The sequence below is a fragment of the Hippopotamus amphibius genome, chromosome 4 (assembly GCF_030028045.1).
Source record: "Hippopotamus amphibius kiboko isolate mHipAmp2 chromosome 4, mHipAmp2.hap2, whole genome shotgun sequence".
Lineage (NCBI taxonomy): Eukaryota > Metazoa > Chordata > Mammalia > Artiodactyla > Hippopotamidae > Hippopotamus > Hippopotamus amphibius.
Window position 1 is genome coordinate 45,213,192 of NC_080189.1, and position 15,213 is coordinate 45,228,404.

The 15,213-nt window shown below is 43.2% G+C and overlaps 1 protein-coding gene and 1 long non-coding RNA gene across 3 annotated transcripts in view; one reads left to right on the forward strand and one right to left on the reverse strand.

Moving 5' to 3' along the window:
* Positions 1 to 15,213, forward strand: part of RP9 (RP9 pre-mRNA splicing factor) — a 150,542-nt gene that overhangs the window by 14,823 nt on the left and 120,506 nt on the right. The window lies entirely within an intron of this gene.
* LOC130851591 (uncharacterized) lies at positions 13,157 to 14,907 on the reverse strand. The gene is made up of 3 exons (XR_009053231.1): positions 14,774 to 14,907; positions 13,789 to 14,015; positions 13,157 to 13,232 (listed from the first exon to the last, which is right to left on the reverse strand). It is a non-coding gene; the product is annotated as an uncharacterized LOC130851591 (long non-coding RNA).

The following is a 15,213-nucleotide window of genomic DNA, read 5'->3' on the forward strand; positions in this document are numbered from 1 at the left end:
CAGAAGGCTTTTTTTTTTAACACAAATGCTATATACATTCATCTGCACGTTATTTTTTTAACTTAACTAAAACTGATTTTAATATCAAGTACATCCTGCATTGCAGCACTGAAGGTACAGTGTGTTCATAATCACCTGAGATGATTTGTTGACTGTGGGGAGGGGTTCCTATAACAACAATGAAAAATGTTGTGTGGCTACATTGTATTTAACTTGTTTGGATCTTACTGCCTAACACTAACCCTAACCCTAAGATATTTCCAGAGTAATTGACTCAGAAAAATTTTTAAGACTATAGGGGAATTACTATTCGGGGTCAGCTACCCACATTCCAAAATATATCCCTCAGTTCCTTCCTCTTCCTGTTGGTTAAGCATGGCCCACCTGGGCTCTTGTAGCCTTGTTCATGGCCCACCTGGGCTCTTGTAGCTTTGTGCCACAGCTTGGCCCATCCGGGTGGTGCCTGCAGCTAAGGGAGACTAAGTCCTATGGTTTGCTGTTGTGCCAAATGGAGCTAGATCTTGCTCACAGGTAAGTGTCCCTCCCTATCCAGCAGGTCTCTTGCTGTTTTCAGGGTCCCAGGAACTTTCTACTCCCATTTCCAACCTCTTTCCCTGGGGGTTGGATTCCCCCTTCTTTTAAGAATAGCCAGTCCAAGCCCAGATGGACCCATCTCTGACTCTCATCAATAAATCCTCCTGGCCTTGGCCTTGGAACAGTACCTCAGTAATACAACTGTTCCAGGTTGGAATCACAAGGGCTTGTTATTTCTGAAAATCCTGAGGCCAGTTAATTTAGGCATGTTTTAAACTTATCCTTGGCATCCTAGCTCAGCATGAACAACATGGGCCATTTGTCCTCTTCTATATGTCTCACAGTGTTTCCTACCCAGCCCCGGCCTTTTCTGGGAATTTCTTACTGTCCCATTCATGATAAAATGTTCTTAAACAAGAGGAAAGAATTTGCATCAGTGATTCTCAAGCCTATTGGACATCAAAATCAACTAGAGTACTTGTTAAAACACAGATTTCTGTGCTTCCAGAATTCTAGAGTTTCTGACTCTGGGGTGGACCTGGGAATTTTCCTCTCTAACAAGCCCCCAGGTGATGCTAATGCTGTTGGTCTGGGGACCACACTTGGAGAACCACTGCTCTATAACCTCTTACTGGAGCATTCCTCCACTTCCTGCTTTAACTGGAATAACTGGAATCTCGCACTACCCCGCAGCTTTTGTAAATTAACTACTTTCCTGACTCTCTCACTCTGGTTTTCTCTATCTTCTATTTCTGGCCTAGATTCTAGAATCCATCACTTAAGCTGGTCATTTTCCTTGACCTTTGGGTCCTTTTGGGCTAGCTTTCTCAGAAGAACCACAGACCTCTGCACCTCAAGCCAGACTGCTAGAGAAAAATCACACAGCCATGTAGATTGGTACCCCCACAGATTCATCTCCAAACTCAACTTATACCATAAAACTGACTAGTTGCAAACCTTTGGTTTGCTAGTCACCTATTCAAACCTTCATCCCGAAACATCTCCCTTCAAGTTGAGCATTTTCAAGTCCTATCCAGGAAGGCATTACAAGCCCTTAGACCCTTCCGCACAAAGACTTCCCACCATGCATCACCATAATTGTGGTAGGCAGAATTCTACAATGGCCTCCAGGTTTCCCCCTGTTCTCCAGGACTATTGAACATGATGAAGTTTACTCTGATGATTACATTATTTTACAAGCACAGGAAAAGGGAAATTATGTGGGTGACCCAACCAAATCATAAAAGTCCTTTAAAATTCCAGAGTTTTCAAGCCTGTGAGAGATTCCACGTGCGATTGCTGACCTTGCAGATATAAATGAAGGCAAGATTACAAGGTGAGGAGTGAAGCAGACTAATTACTAATTGCAGCAAACTCTTAATTGCCAGCAAGGAAATGGGAGAACTCAGTCCTAGGGCCAAAAGGAACTCAATATTGCCAACATCAGTGACCTTGGAGGCATAATCTTCACTGGATCCTCCAGATGTGAGCCCAACCCTGCTGACATCTTGCTTTTGGTCTTGTGAGATGCTAAGTTGAGAACCCAGTTAAGCCTGCCCAGACTTATGACTTACAGAATGTGAGATACTAAATTGTTTTTTTTTTAAGCCATTAAGCTTGTGGTAATTTGTTATGCAACAAGAGAAAACTAATTAACGGTTCAGTCAGGTTTCTCTCTTCCTGTCAGGCTAATCCTCCACCTGTGCTCTGGACCCCACCTGTCAGCCAGCAGTAGAGGTCAGTGATTAAAAGCACTGGTTCTGAATTCAGACCACCTGGTTTTGAATCCCAGCAGCACCATTTGTGAGCTCTCAGATTGGGCAAGTTGCATGACCTCTCTGTGCCTTCATGTCCTTGACTGATAATATTTACCTCATAGAATCAAGTGACTTGGTATTGTAAAACATTTAGGACACATTTTGGCACTTTTCAGCTGCTAAATGAATATTAGCTACCCCTGCTACTGCTCATGCTGTCATCAACATTTCTTTCTGCTTCCTCGGGGATCTTCCTCCTTTCATCATCCCATTTCACATCTTCAAACTCTTTTTTCCTTTTGACTGCTATGTTGCCCCCAGCATTTAAAAGTTATTTCAAAATTATAAAATTAATACATGCTCATAAAAAGTTCCCCCTTCAGGGCCATTATAGAGTAAAAAGTGAGAGTCCACTTATAATGGTTTGATATACCCTTCCAGATCTTTTTAAAAATGCATTACCAAATGCATAAGCACAGATTCTTTTTATTAGTTGAAAAAACTGAACACTATGAATATTATTCTATGACTTGGTTTCACTTACTATACCTTGGCAAACTGCTTACCACAAGCTTTTTTTTTTTAATTTTTATTTTATATTGGAGTATAGTTGATTTACAATGTATTAGTTTCAGAGGTACAGCAAAGTAATTCAGTTATACATATACATATATCTATTCTTTTTCAGATTCTTTTCCCATTTAGGTTATTACAGAATATTAAGTAGAGTTCCCTGTGCTATACTGTAGGTCCTTGTTGATTACTTTATATATAGTAGTGTGTATATGTTAATCCCAAACTCCTAATTTATCCCTCCCCCCACCCCACCTTTCCCCTTTGGTAACCATAAGTTTTTTTATCTGTGAATCTGTTTCTGCTTTGTAAATAAGTTCATTTGTATCATTTTTTTAGATTCCACATATAAACGATATCATATGATACTTGTCTTTGTCTAACTTGCTTCACTTTGTATGATAATCTCTAAGTTCATCCATGTTACTACAAATGGCATTATTTCATTCTTTTTAATGGCTGAGTACTATTCCTCTGTGTGTGTGTGTGTGTGTGCGCGCACGTGCGTGTGTGTGTGTGTGTGTGTGTGTGTGTGTGTGTGTGTGTGTACCACATCTTCTTTATCCATCATCTGTGGATGGACATTTAGGTTGCTTCCATGTCTTGGCTATTGTAAATAGTGCTGCAGTGAAACACTGGGGTGCATGTATCTTTTGGAATTATGGTTTTTCTCCAGATATATGCCCAGTGGGATTGCTGGATCTTAAGACAGTTCTATTTTTATTTTTTTAAGGAACCTCCATACTGTTCTCCATAGTGGCTGTACCAATTTACATTCCCACCAGAGGTTTCCCTTTTCTCCACACCCTCTCCAACATTTATTGTTTGTAGACTTTGAAGATGACTATTCTGACTGGTGTGAGGTGATACCTCACTGTAATTTTGATTTGCATTTCTCCAATAATTAGCAATGTTGAGCATCTTTTCATGTGCTTTTCGGCCATCTGTATGTCTTTTTTGGAGAAATGTTTATTTAGATCTTCAACACATTTTTGATTGGGTTGTTTTTTGATATTGAGCTGCATGAGCTGTTTGTATATACCACATATACTACAGCTTTAAATGGCCACAAAATTCCTTAGTTTAAAGGTGTTATGACTCATTTAACCATTCCTGTATCACAATTCAGTTGTTTCCTGTTTGTCATTCTTCAATATTGTGATTTATAATATATATTTGATCACCCATATGACCAAAATATATTTCTCAGATATATTTGGTCTTTGTCCAGTTTCTGCCCCACAGCTCCCAAAACCCTTGGAATGTCATGTGTGATAAGAGCAATGGGAGCATCTTTTGTTATATTTGGTCTCTTGTCCTCAGTTCATGACAGATCCAGAAAGGTGAAATAGGTGTCTTGCTATTCATAACAAACTCCTTTCCACCACAACTGGGTTTATGTTCATGAGGTGACTTTTGAAACGCACCTAAAGATGGGGGGAGGAACTGGTTGCCAGGAAAACCTAACTGAATAGAGTTGGAACTTTCAGTCCCACCCCGATTTGGGGAAAGAGCAGAAACACTGGGAGTTGAAACAATCACCAATGACCAGTGATTTAATCAATCATGCCTATGTGATGGAGTCTCCATAAAAACCCAAGAAGGGGTTCAGAGAGCTTCTGGGTGGGCAAACACATGGAGGTGCCGGGAGAGTGCTCCACAAGCAGAGGGTGTAGAAGCTCCGTGACCTTTCCCACCTACTTTGCCCTATGCATCTCTTCCATCAAGCCATTCCTGAGTTACAGCCTTTTATAATAAACCAGTAACGTAGCAAGTTAATCAAACCCAAGGCAGAGGGTTCTGAGACCTCCATCTATAGCCAGTGTGTCAGAAAACCTGGCTTTTGAGTGGAATCTGAAAGGGGAGGTGTGGCACAGTCCTATACAACTGAGCCCTTACCACGTGGAATCTGATGCCATTTCCCGGCAGACAGTGTCAGAATTGAGTTAAATTACAGGACACACTGCTGGTGTTAGGAACTGCAAAGGAAGCTTACCATACCCTTCCTACCCAACCCTTCATTACCCCAACCACTACATCCCTATCTCCAGGATTCCTATCTTGAACTACCACTGTAGTTCAGTTGTCTTCGATGGGCTTGAAATGCTAGTGGAGACAGTGACCACAGGGCAAAATGGGTTAATCTTAAGTTAAAACTAAGCTATCCATTAAATACTGTACACTAAGTGCCAGTCTCCATACAACTACTTAATGCGGATATTACTGATTATACAGCAATAATCCATATCATCCAGAAATGTACAGTATGGTCAGCTACTATATTTCATTTGTGATGTTGTGAAAGTGGTAACTGCATTGATGACACATGAGGATCGCCCTATCCAGCCATGGATAGGGATACAGACCAGAACCATTTTCCAGATCTTACTTAAAGCAGGTCTGAAGTAGGAGTTGGGCAGTCATAGACCTAGTAAGACCAGCTTCGCAATCACTATCTTTTGCTTGTCTCTGACCTCATTGCTATCACTTTTTCCAGTCTCATTACACCAGCCAGAAGTACTGGGTTAGTATAGAGAGTTACAAGTACAGCAAGGATATGCTTGTACAGCTTAGCCCAGAGGGAACATTGGCTGGTCCCATCCACATATCCCCATAATGACCACAGACGTTCCCGGTGGCACTCCCATTGCCTCCCACACCTGGAAAACCATGAATTCTGCCATGCCACCTTCTTTCAAAAAACCTAGCCGTCTTCAACCACACAAACCTTTTGGGTACCTAGTCACACCTAATCTGCACCGTCTATTGGGAGATTGGTTCCACACATTGACCATCTAGGTTCTAAGGTCTGAGCATAAAGAAGTCTTACTTGCCTAAAGCTTCCTTTGTTTCTAGGAGTAGACACTAGATGCTAGTAAAGACAATGTGACAACCTACCCTTCCACACATCTATCAGGGACCTGCTATGTGCCTGGCGTATGCTAATAAACGAGTCAGCATCCTCTATCCCCAGGATAGTTCCTCTTTATGAGGAATGCTTACATCTTTTTATTCTGTCCTCAACTCCACCAGCCTTTTCTCCTTATCCCAAGGTCCCTGGAGATGACAAGACAGAACTATGCATGAATGATCCAATTCTACTAGTGCTGTCATGAGTGATGTAGCCATTTTGAGAGCGGAAGAAAATGCTTAAGAATCATACACTTTTGCAATCCAACTGACTTGCTGTTTTACAACTTTTAATTCCAAAGGCTTTACAATGTCACATTTTCTTAACGTGTTTGTTGGTATAACTTTAGTAGTTCAAATCCTGAAAGAGATCACATGCTCTAATCCATCATAATGATGCAATATTTAGCTCTTCCTTGAAGCTGGAACTCAGCAATTTGTTTCCTATGATATAACAATGGAATGATACAGTTCATTAAATCAGTTGTGTAACAGATGTGATATAGAGTATCATTACGAATATCTTTAGTTTCCATTTTTAGGATAAAGCCAAGGGTCTTGACATTTTTGCCTGAGCTTAGCTATATTCTTCCCTTTATGACCACTGCAGGGCAGAAGTGGCCTTTAAAAGGCCATCAGTCCACTGCTCCAGGACTAGGGGTTTAGGTGAGGCAGGATTACCCAATGCCAATTCTCACTGTGAGGGAAGCGCCTGTCAAGCTACTGGCCCCTTAAGGGAGATGCTAAGTTTCTATTACCCAGCTCTAAACTAGTATACTAAGGGTGAAGCCACCAGGAAACTTATAAAATCCCATATAATCCACAACGTACTATCCTTAACAGCATCAGGCATTAAATGTGAAAGCTAGGATAAAAATAACATTCCACAGGGCTCAAGGATGTATTGTACAACACGGGGGATACAGCCAATATTTTGTAATAACTGTAAATGGAAAGTAACCTTTAAAATTGTATAAAAATAAATTATAAATAAAATAATAGTAACTTCCACAGAATTGAAAAACTTTGGCACCAGTCTTATGATAAGCTAGAGCCTTACCAGGTATGTCTGTTACCCAGGTAGAACTCTGCCGTTCGTCATTGCCCATAAGCAGTGCTAGTTTTGGAGAGGAGACCAGGCACCAAGTAGGAAACCCCAAACAAATAAAGTCCAAAAAGCCAATCGTAAGACAAACTGGACACAGGATAGATACCAACATCTAGAGCTGCTGGGTAGTTCCTAAACTTTATAGCATCTGCCTCGAATCTCTGTTACTTTGTAAGGGACCTTGGTTTTAGCTCTCTCAGAGTGACCGAGGGAAGAAGGGATTCATACATTAAATAAGCCAAGTGGCTTCAAAACCAAAGGAAAAAAAATTCAAAAACACATTGTTCAAGAAAATGACCTATTTTTCAAGATACAGTTCCATGCCATTCTGTTGTTCATGGCAATAAGAAATGAATTTGGCAAAAATAATAATCTAAAGAGAGCCTTCAGTGTAGAAATTAAAATCTTGACTGTGTAACCTGGAGTAAACTGAAGTTCCCACTAACTTCTTCACAGGAAGACTCAGTGAAACTCTATCAGATGTGGCCAAAGAGAAAGTGCTAAAAACTACTAAGCTACAGTATTGAGGGAGGCGGGGGCAGTGAGGGAAGTAAATTTATAACCAATATTATTTCCCAAGATAGAAAAAGATTCATACACTGATGGGCAATGACATGACATGGGAATACAGAGGCAAATAAGACTGAGAACACTAACGGTATTATGGCTGGTGTCTTAATTTAATTATTAATTTTACAATGTTAGATGTAAACGAGGGCTCACATCTGGAATGCTCACATTCATTCTGGAGTTTACAAAATGCTGCCATTTCTTATGCGTGAGGGGTCTCTAAGCAGAGTGGCCCAGATCATTTCTCACCCTTTTATAAACAAGGACTAACTTATCAAAGCAAAAAAACCCTGCTCATATTGTAAAGGCAACCTCTTTTTACAAAATCCCCTCCAAATCACTGAGCATGAATCAAAGTCGTGATAACAGCCAAGAGTTTAAAACCTAACAATACCCTGACTTTTAAGTGAAAGTGGTAGGCTTAAATATTTCTTCAGTCTAAAGATTTTAGGACTAAGACTGGAACTTATTTAAACTTCCCTGGGGCCCTTATGCATCCCATTCTTCATTTACTTGCTTTGCTTCACTCTTTGCAACCCAGATGTAATCCTCTCCCAAAGCTCTCCCTAGGGCCCTCCCCGCACCTGTCAGCTGTGCCCCGACCAGTCATAGGGTGGTCCAAACTCAAGCTTCAACCAGGTATGGGTGAGCTGCTAGTCCAATCCCTCAATCTCACCATTTTACAGCCTTCCCACCCACAATCCACATAGCAAAGCAAAACTTCTCCTCCCAAGTTAACTCTTTTCTATGGATGTTACTATTTTTTTTCTACTTACTCAAATTCAAACTCCAGCCTTTCTTTTTTTTTTTAAAGATTCAATTGTGTTAGCCCTCTCACATCTCTCTATCTATTTACTCCCATGTGAGTTAGGACCCTCACCGCTTGGTTTTGTTGAATTAACAATACTTTTTATTGAATAAAACTTAGTCTAGGGACTTCCTAGGTGGCACAGTGGTTGAGAATCCGCCTGCCAGTGCAGGGAACACAGGTTCGATCCCTGCTCCAGGAAGATCCCACACACCGTGGAGCAACTAAGTCTGTGCACCACAATTACTGAGCCTGCACTCTAGAGCCCACGAGCCGCAACTGTTGGGCTTGGGTGCCACAACTACTGAAGCCCACATGCCTAGAGCCCGTGCTCCACAACGAGAGAAGCCACCACAATGAGGAGCCTGCACACTGCAACAAAGAGTAGCCTCCACTTGCCACAACTAGAGAAAGCCCATGTGCAGCAACAAAGACCCAATGCAGCCAATTAATTAATTAAAAAACTGACTCTATACAAGGCTTTCATCCATATAGGCACTCTCCACTAATTCCTAATATATTACCAGTTGAAGACAAAACACATTTCTTTGTCTCATTTCTGTACTCAATCTGGATTAGCCCGTTATTGCCTACAGGATAAAAATCTATAATGAAGAGAAACACTAATACTTTACCCCATTTTCCTTGGCCTCCTTCCTAATTCCTCACAAGTCTTCCCTCTGGTAGGATGGTCTCAAGCAGAATCCTGCCTGAGCTCATGCTGCTGCCTCCAATTCCACGCCAAACCTTCTCCTCTTTATCACCAAACCACAGAACCTAAATCTGCGTCAAAATTCTCTGCCTCCACATGGACTGCCCATTCTCAGCAATCCAGCTAGAGTGACGTCCTTCTGATTATCTCAGCCCAACTCTCCCCACCACTATCACCTAGCTTTCTATCATCTTCTACTAGAGAACTTTGTTTCAAATTACACTGCAGTTTCCCAGAAAGCAGGAATTCTAAGTTGGGATTCTCTTTGAAAATCCTATGAATGTGGGCAGTATAGTTAAGTGACAGCATACTTTCAAAATGAAGAAATGCTATTGATTCACCTGGTATGGAACTGCCACAGACAGCCAAATAGTACGTGACCCCACTAGTCACGTACACTCCATTGATTTGTGAGAGGCTTTCCTGGACTGCAGTCCCTCTGGTTTGGCCATGGTGTGTTTGCTTCGGAGCCTGATACCACTGCTTCCACAGCCATCCTGTAGTTTCAACTGGTAAACCACAGGCACACGCTCATATTCACCACGAGCTTGTAATAACTTATACTTATTTCTGGTGGGCCAGACCTTAAGTTGGGGATGGACAGAGGTCTCAGGTGGCATCCTGATTATGCTGCCAGCCTTCCTATAAGACCTTCCTTTGGAAGATGTCAGAGGGCCCTGTGGACTCACTTCTTCAAGGAGGCATTCTACCTCTTCCATTTCGTCTTCAACTTCCTCTTCCAACTCAGAGTCTTCAGAATCCTCACGAAGCACAACGGTCAAGACAGCACTTCTCTTCAACAAATAGACTGTCTTACTATTTGAGAAGCTGCTCAGGTCTTTCAGCTTCCTGACTTTCACAGTCTTTTTAATCTTCGCACACCTTTTGAAGTTCTCATTATACACCTCCCCAGTCTCATCATTGGTCACCCTTCCTACATCAGGGCTGTCTCCTTCTGAATGCATATCGTGTTTTTCATTCCAGTTTTCAGCCTGTTGAGGTTCATTTTCTGTTTGCGTGTCCTTTGTTTTCATTTTTTTCCCATAGCCACCATATTCTTGGAATTGTGCCGTGTTATAAAACATAGGAACTGTGGGTCTTCGGTTAAGAGCAGTGGGCAACGGGGACTGAGGGACGAGGAAGCCAGGATACTCACTGAGCACCACTGGATATGGAAAGTACAGACTTCCATTTGTGAAACCTAGAAAGAGAATGGGATAGTTAGCCATTTTGTCTTCTGCACCCAATCACAACATTCAGCCAGTACACACCACACCTATACAGCCACAACTGTTCAAATCCACCACTGGACTACCATCTCGTCTTCTGTTACCTCTTCTGTTACCAATGCAAAAGACTGAAAAGTCCTCCCTCAGTTTTTATGTGAATAACTACTAACAACTTTCTTAACCCATCTCCCACATATATCACAGGTCTGTAATCTATTTTGCTTCCAGAACAATCTTTATGAACAATCTGTGATCCTTACTTCATTTACAGTATTTGAATGGTTTATCATGGCCTGTCAGGATAATGAGGAACAATGACCTCAGGATGGCATAAAGCACCTCATTATATAGTTTCTCATTGTACCGTCTCATTACATCCATTAAGATGTAGGTGGTCCACTAATGCTCTAGCTATAGGCGCATTCCTCTACTAAAGCAACTTCAAAAACTTCTCTTCCCTTTTCTGGAATACCCTCCTTCCCCTAACCATTTTAAAAATGGAATGCTGCCATTTTCAGCAAGCTGGACCTTGAGGCATTCTGCCAAGAGAAATCAGTTGGACAGAGAAAGGCAAATGCTGTATGGTCAATTTTACGTACCATCTAAAAAAGATGGCATCACAGAAACAGCAGATTGGTGGCTGCCAAATTCAGCTTATTATACAAAAAACAAAATGGAGGCAAAGAGACGGGAAACATTTACTCAGAAAAAAACATAATTCAGCTATTTTAATACTACAGCACTGTGTACTGCATGTCCAATTAATACTTAAAAGATGGTAAGCTTCATGATTCTGGATATTCTAGAAGCTTGGAAGTCACTCAGTGCTACCAAAGTGAAAAAGCTGAACAAGAATCAAGAATTCTTAAAAAAAAAAAAAAAAGATGAAGAATTCTCAGATCATTCACAGCAATGTGGTTACAGGGAAAACTGCTACCACCATTACTGGAGAGACATGTAAACACAATCACAGCTTACAGGAGCACAAACCCAAAAGATCAAAACTCCATGGGAACTCACAACGGGGCAGGGAAATCCCAACTGCTATTGACAGATTGCAAGATCAGGATGGAGAAGTCTGAGTTCAAATCCTCGGAGGAACCTATTCATAAGGGCACCACCCCACACAGATTTTAAGTTTTACAGGCAGTAGCTCAACCAGTTTCTCACAGTAAATCTAGGAGAAAAATCCCCTGTGCTTCCCGCAGGGAGAGAGGAAAAGGAATCACCGTAACATACACCAAAAGCACTGTTCTTAACAAGGCTCATCTTCAGAAAAAACTATTTGACCTCTAGAGCCTAACTGACGTGAGGGAACAGAAATGCTTTTCTCCAGGCCACTCTAGCCACCCTTCCCAACCCAACGGGAGGGGGAAGGTGAAGCGTGTGTAGTCTGCTGTCCAAAGGAACAGTCACACTAAAAGACTGAGACCTAACCATGGTCCTTTCACAAACAAGACTATGATCCCTTCCCCACCTCCACAAGGTAGCACCCCATTACTAAAGACCTATTCAGATCAGTTCCTTTTATCCAGTACAAAATGGCTGACAATCAAAAAGGCATTATAAGGCATAAGAAAAAACAAAAAGTATTTTGTCTACAAAAAAACAGTTAAAATATAAAAACAGGGATTAAATGGAAATGGAAAGAGAAAGATGTACCATGCTAACACTAATCAAAAGAAAGTGAGAGAAGCTATATTTATTTCAGACAGATTTCAGAGAAAGGAAAGTGACCAGGGATAGAAAGTGGGGCGTTACAAGAAAAAGTCAGTTCTTCATTGAGTCATAACAATCTCTAATGTGTATGCCCTTAACAACAGATGAAACTACGTGAAGTAAAAGTCATAGAACTATAAGGAAAAATAGACGAATCCATTGCTGGAAACTTTAACACACCTATAAGCAGAATGAATAAATGCAGCTGGTTAAAACAAATCAATAAGGACTGCTGAACTCCACAGCACCATCAACTAATTGGACATAAATGACCTCTACAGACCCCCTCATCTAACAGAATATTTTTCTCACACTCACATAGAACATTCACCAAGATAGACCATAATGTGGGCCATTAAACACACTTACAAATTTAAAAGTATACTAATCATAACATGTCTGCTTAGACCACAACTGAATGAATGTAGAAAACAAAAAAGAGAAGACACAAATTCCTGTTATCAGAAATGAAAGAGGGTCCATTACTACAGATCCCATGGACATTGAAAAGAAATTAATATTATGAAGCATATTCCCACAATGTTTATTACATACATAAAAAGGACCAATTCCTTAAGAGACAGTTTGCCAAAACTCCCACAAGTAGAAATTGACAATCTGAATGGACTTCTATCTATTAGGTCCAAGATAGCTACCTTCCAAATATTTTCAAGTCTTGCTCGTCATCTTCCTCCAACATACTTTTCTGATGTCACCATAACAGCTTTTAGAACCTTTAGGCCTTGTCAAAAAAAGTATAGGGACTAGGAGCTCTAAAGTGCTCTTGCAGCCAGACTGGTCTCACAACACAAGGAGACTCTGGTTGGATTACTCTGTGACCCTGGGCCAGTCACTGGCTGGGAGCCTCAGTTCCCTCATTTGGAGAGCAAAGACAGCAACAATATCTAGCTCATGGGTTGAGGTCAAATGAGAGAACTGACTTCTAGGATTTAGCAGAGGAACAGGCATATAGCTAGAATTCCAATGTTCCCTATTAACCGGAACTACGAACACCGCCCCATGCACTGCCACGATCTCCTTGGCGTGAGCACAGGGTGAGGAAGGGGAGGTAATGGACACAGGTGTTAGAAAACCTTCAGGCTTGGGTTTACAGGGAGGGTCCCTAATCCCAATGAACCTCTTTGGGGATTCAGATTCCTTACCTGCCCCAGGAACGCAGAGTGGATTATAGGCGGGATTCTGGTACCAGGGACCCAGGAGAGGCTGCTGGGCCGTGGGGTACACATAAAAGAAAGGTCTGGAGTTACTGCCCTCACAATTTTCGTTGTTTCCTAAGAGTTCATTTTCCAGGCTGAAAAACAGGTGTTTGTGGTTAGGAAAGGAGACCTGCACTCTGCCCAGTAAAGGGCTGTGAAGGAAGAAAGCCATCCTTGTCCTCCATCAGAACTGGGAGAATGGGTGACAGGTCCTTTACTTTCTCTCCCCTCTCCCCTAGGATGGGGACATGGGGCACCGCCCTGCATTACGACCAGGGGAGGAGCGCCCAGAGCCCCAGGCCCGCGTGGTGCTGAGCAAGTCTGGCTCCCCAGGGAGGAGCATCTTGGGGAGATGGGGCCTTGGAGGCGAATGGTACCCAGTGCTGGGAGCCAAACGCCGGGGGCTGCGCCCAGCGGCTGCTCTAGAAGAGGGGGTGCTTAGGCCCCGGCTGCACTGCCCCTGTCTGCAGCCTCTCGAGCCTGCCCCCCAGCCTCCGCCCGGGCAGAACGCCTCCTCAGTCCAGGAGTTCGGGCTCCCGGCTCCGCGTCTCATAACACACCCCCCTCCCCGCAGGCCAGTCTGTCCCCATGACCCCCACACCCTGCACCCCCGCGCCCGGCACGACCCGCACTCCCATTCAAGACACCGACCTGCTCTAGCTGGATGTGTGCGACTGGGAATCTCTGTGGTGGCGCACGCGACCTGCACTGGTCTGACCTCGGGGACAGGAGAGAATACGGCGTGAGTGACAGTGGCTCCCGCCTTTTTATGTGTCGCAGGGCTGCACGTGCTGCTTCTTCTGCAGGCACCACCCCTGCCGTTCCCTCTTGCGCATGCGCCCTGTGAGAGCTCGCTGGCCACGCTGCTCCGACCGAAGCTGGAAGAAGCCAGTGTTGCGATTTGGTGGAGGGAAGCGGTCCTCTGCACCCTGCTCCTGGGGTGAACCCTAGTCCTCCCTTCTGCACATTCCTGTGCGTGTGGGTGCCCTGGCCTTGACTCTTTCTGGAGGAGAGAGCCTGTCTGTCCCCCTCGGTCTCCCGGACTGTCCCCTCCTCTGAGTGTGTTGAGTTAGAACGGGTCAGGCCTCTCCTCTGAGTGCCTGGGCCTTCCTCGGGCCTGAAGCCGCTGGCGCTTAAGGAAGAGGAGCCTCACGAGGAGAAGCGGAGAGGAAGGAAGCCAACGTGGACGGAGGACAGACCTGAGAGGGGAAAGACTCACACAGGTGGGGTGAGCAAGTGCGCGTAATGCTGCTGAGAGCAGCATCTCAGGGGAAGGGGCTCTGGCAATTGAGGACGCCAGTGGTCGGGGGAATTGGTGGATCAGGAAGGCGCTCAAAGTCATCTGTGGGGTGATGGATGGGCAGTTTGAAGGGCAGTCTGGCACAGAGTACTCTTTGTGCATGAGAGAAAGGACAGACATAGGAGAGTAGTAAAGGCGGCAGGAATAGTACTTCTAAGGAGCATTGAAAGTTTGGAGTGACTGTGTTACCAGGTAGAAATTGGCCAGAAATTGCACTTGGTGAGACAGAATAAAGGTTTTCTTTGTCATAAAAAAAAACTCTGGAAGTGGACTGCCTGAGGGCTGGCCTGGTGACTTATTGGTCTTACAAAGGACTCCATGTAGTTCACTCTTTACCTCAACATCCTTGGAACTTCTTCCTTCTTCAACTTGCCTCTTTATCCAAATGCTTGTTACAAGCAGAAAGCAGGAGGAAACAGGGGAAAGGGGCGGGAGGGACACAAAGGACACAGCAGCTTCTCGTCACTCATCAGTCTTGTTCTTAAAGAGTTGTAATAGAAAACACATGCAGCTTCAGGTTATATCTCTTTGGTTACCCCCAGCTGAAAGGACGTGTGGGAGCTCTTGTCTTTGAGCTGGGCATATTGCCACTTGGAAGAAACTGGGTTGCTGTTACTAAGAAAGAGTGGAGAATAGATATTAATTGGACAGGTAACTAACAGTGTCTGTTTTAAGGATTCGGATAAAATGAAAGGAACATTCTTCTCCTACTTCCCTTTATACTGTCCCCAGTCATCATCCTACCTTCTTCCCTTCACTGCTAAATTTCTTTATAA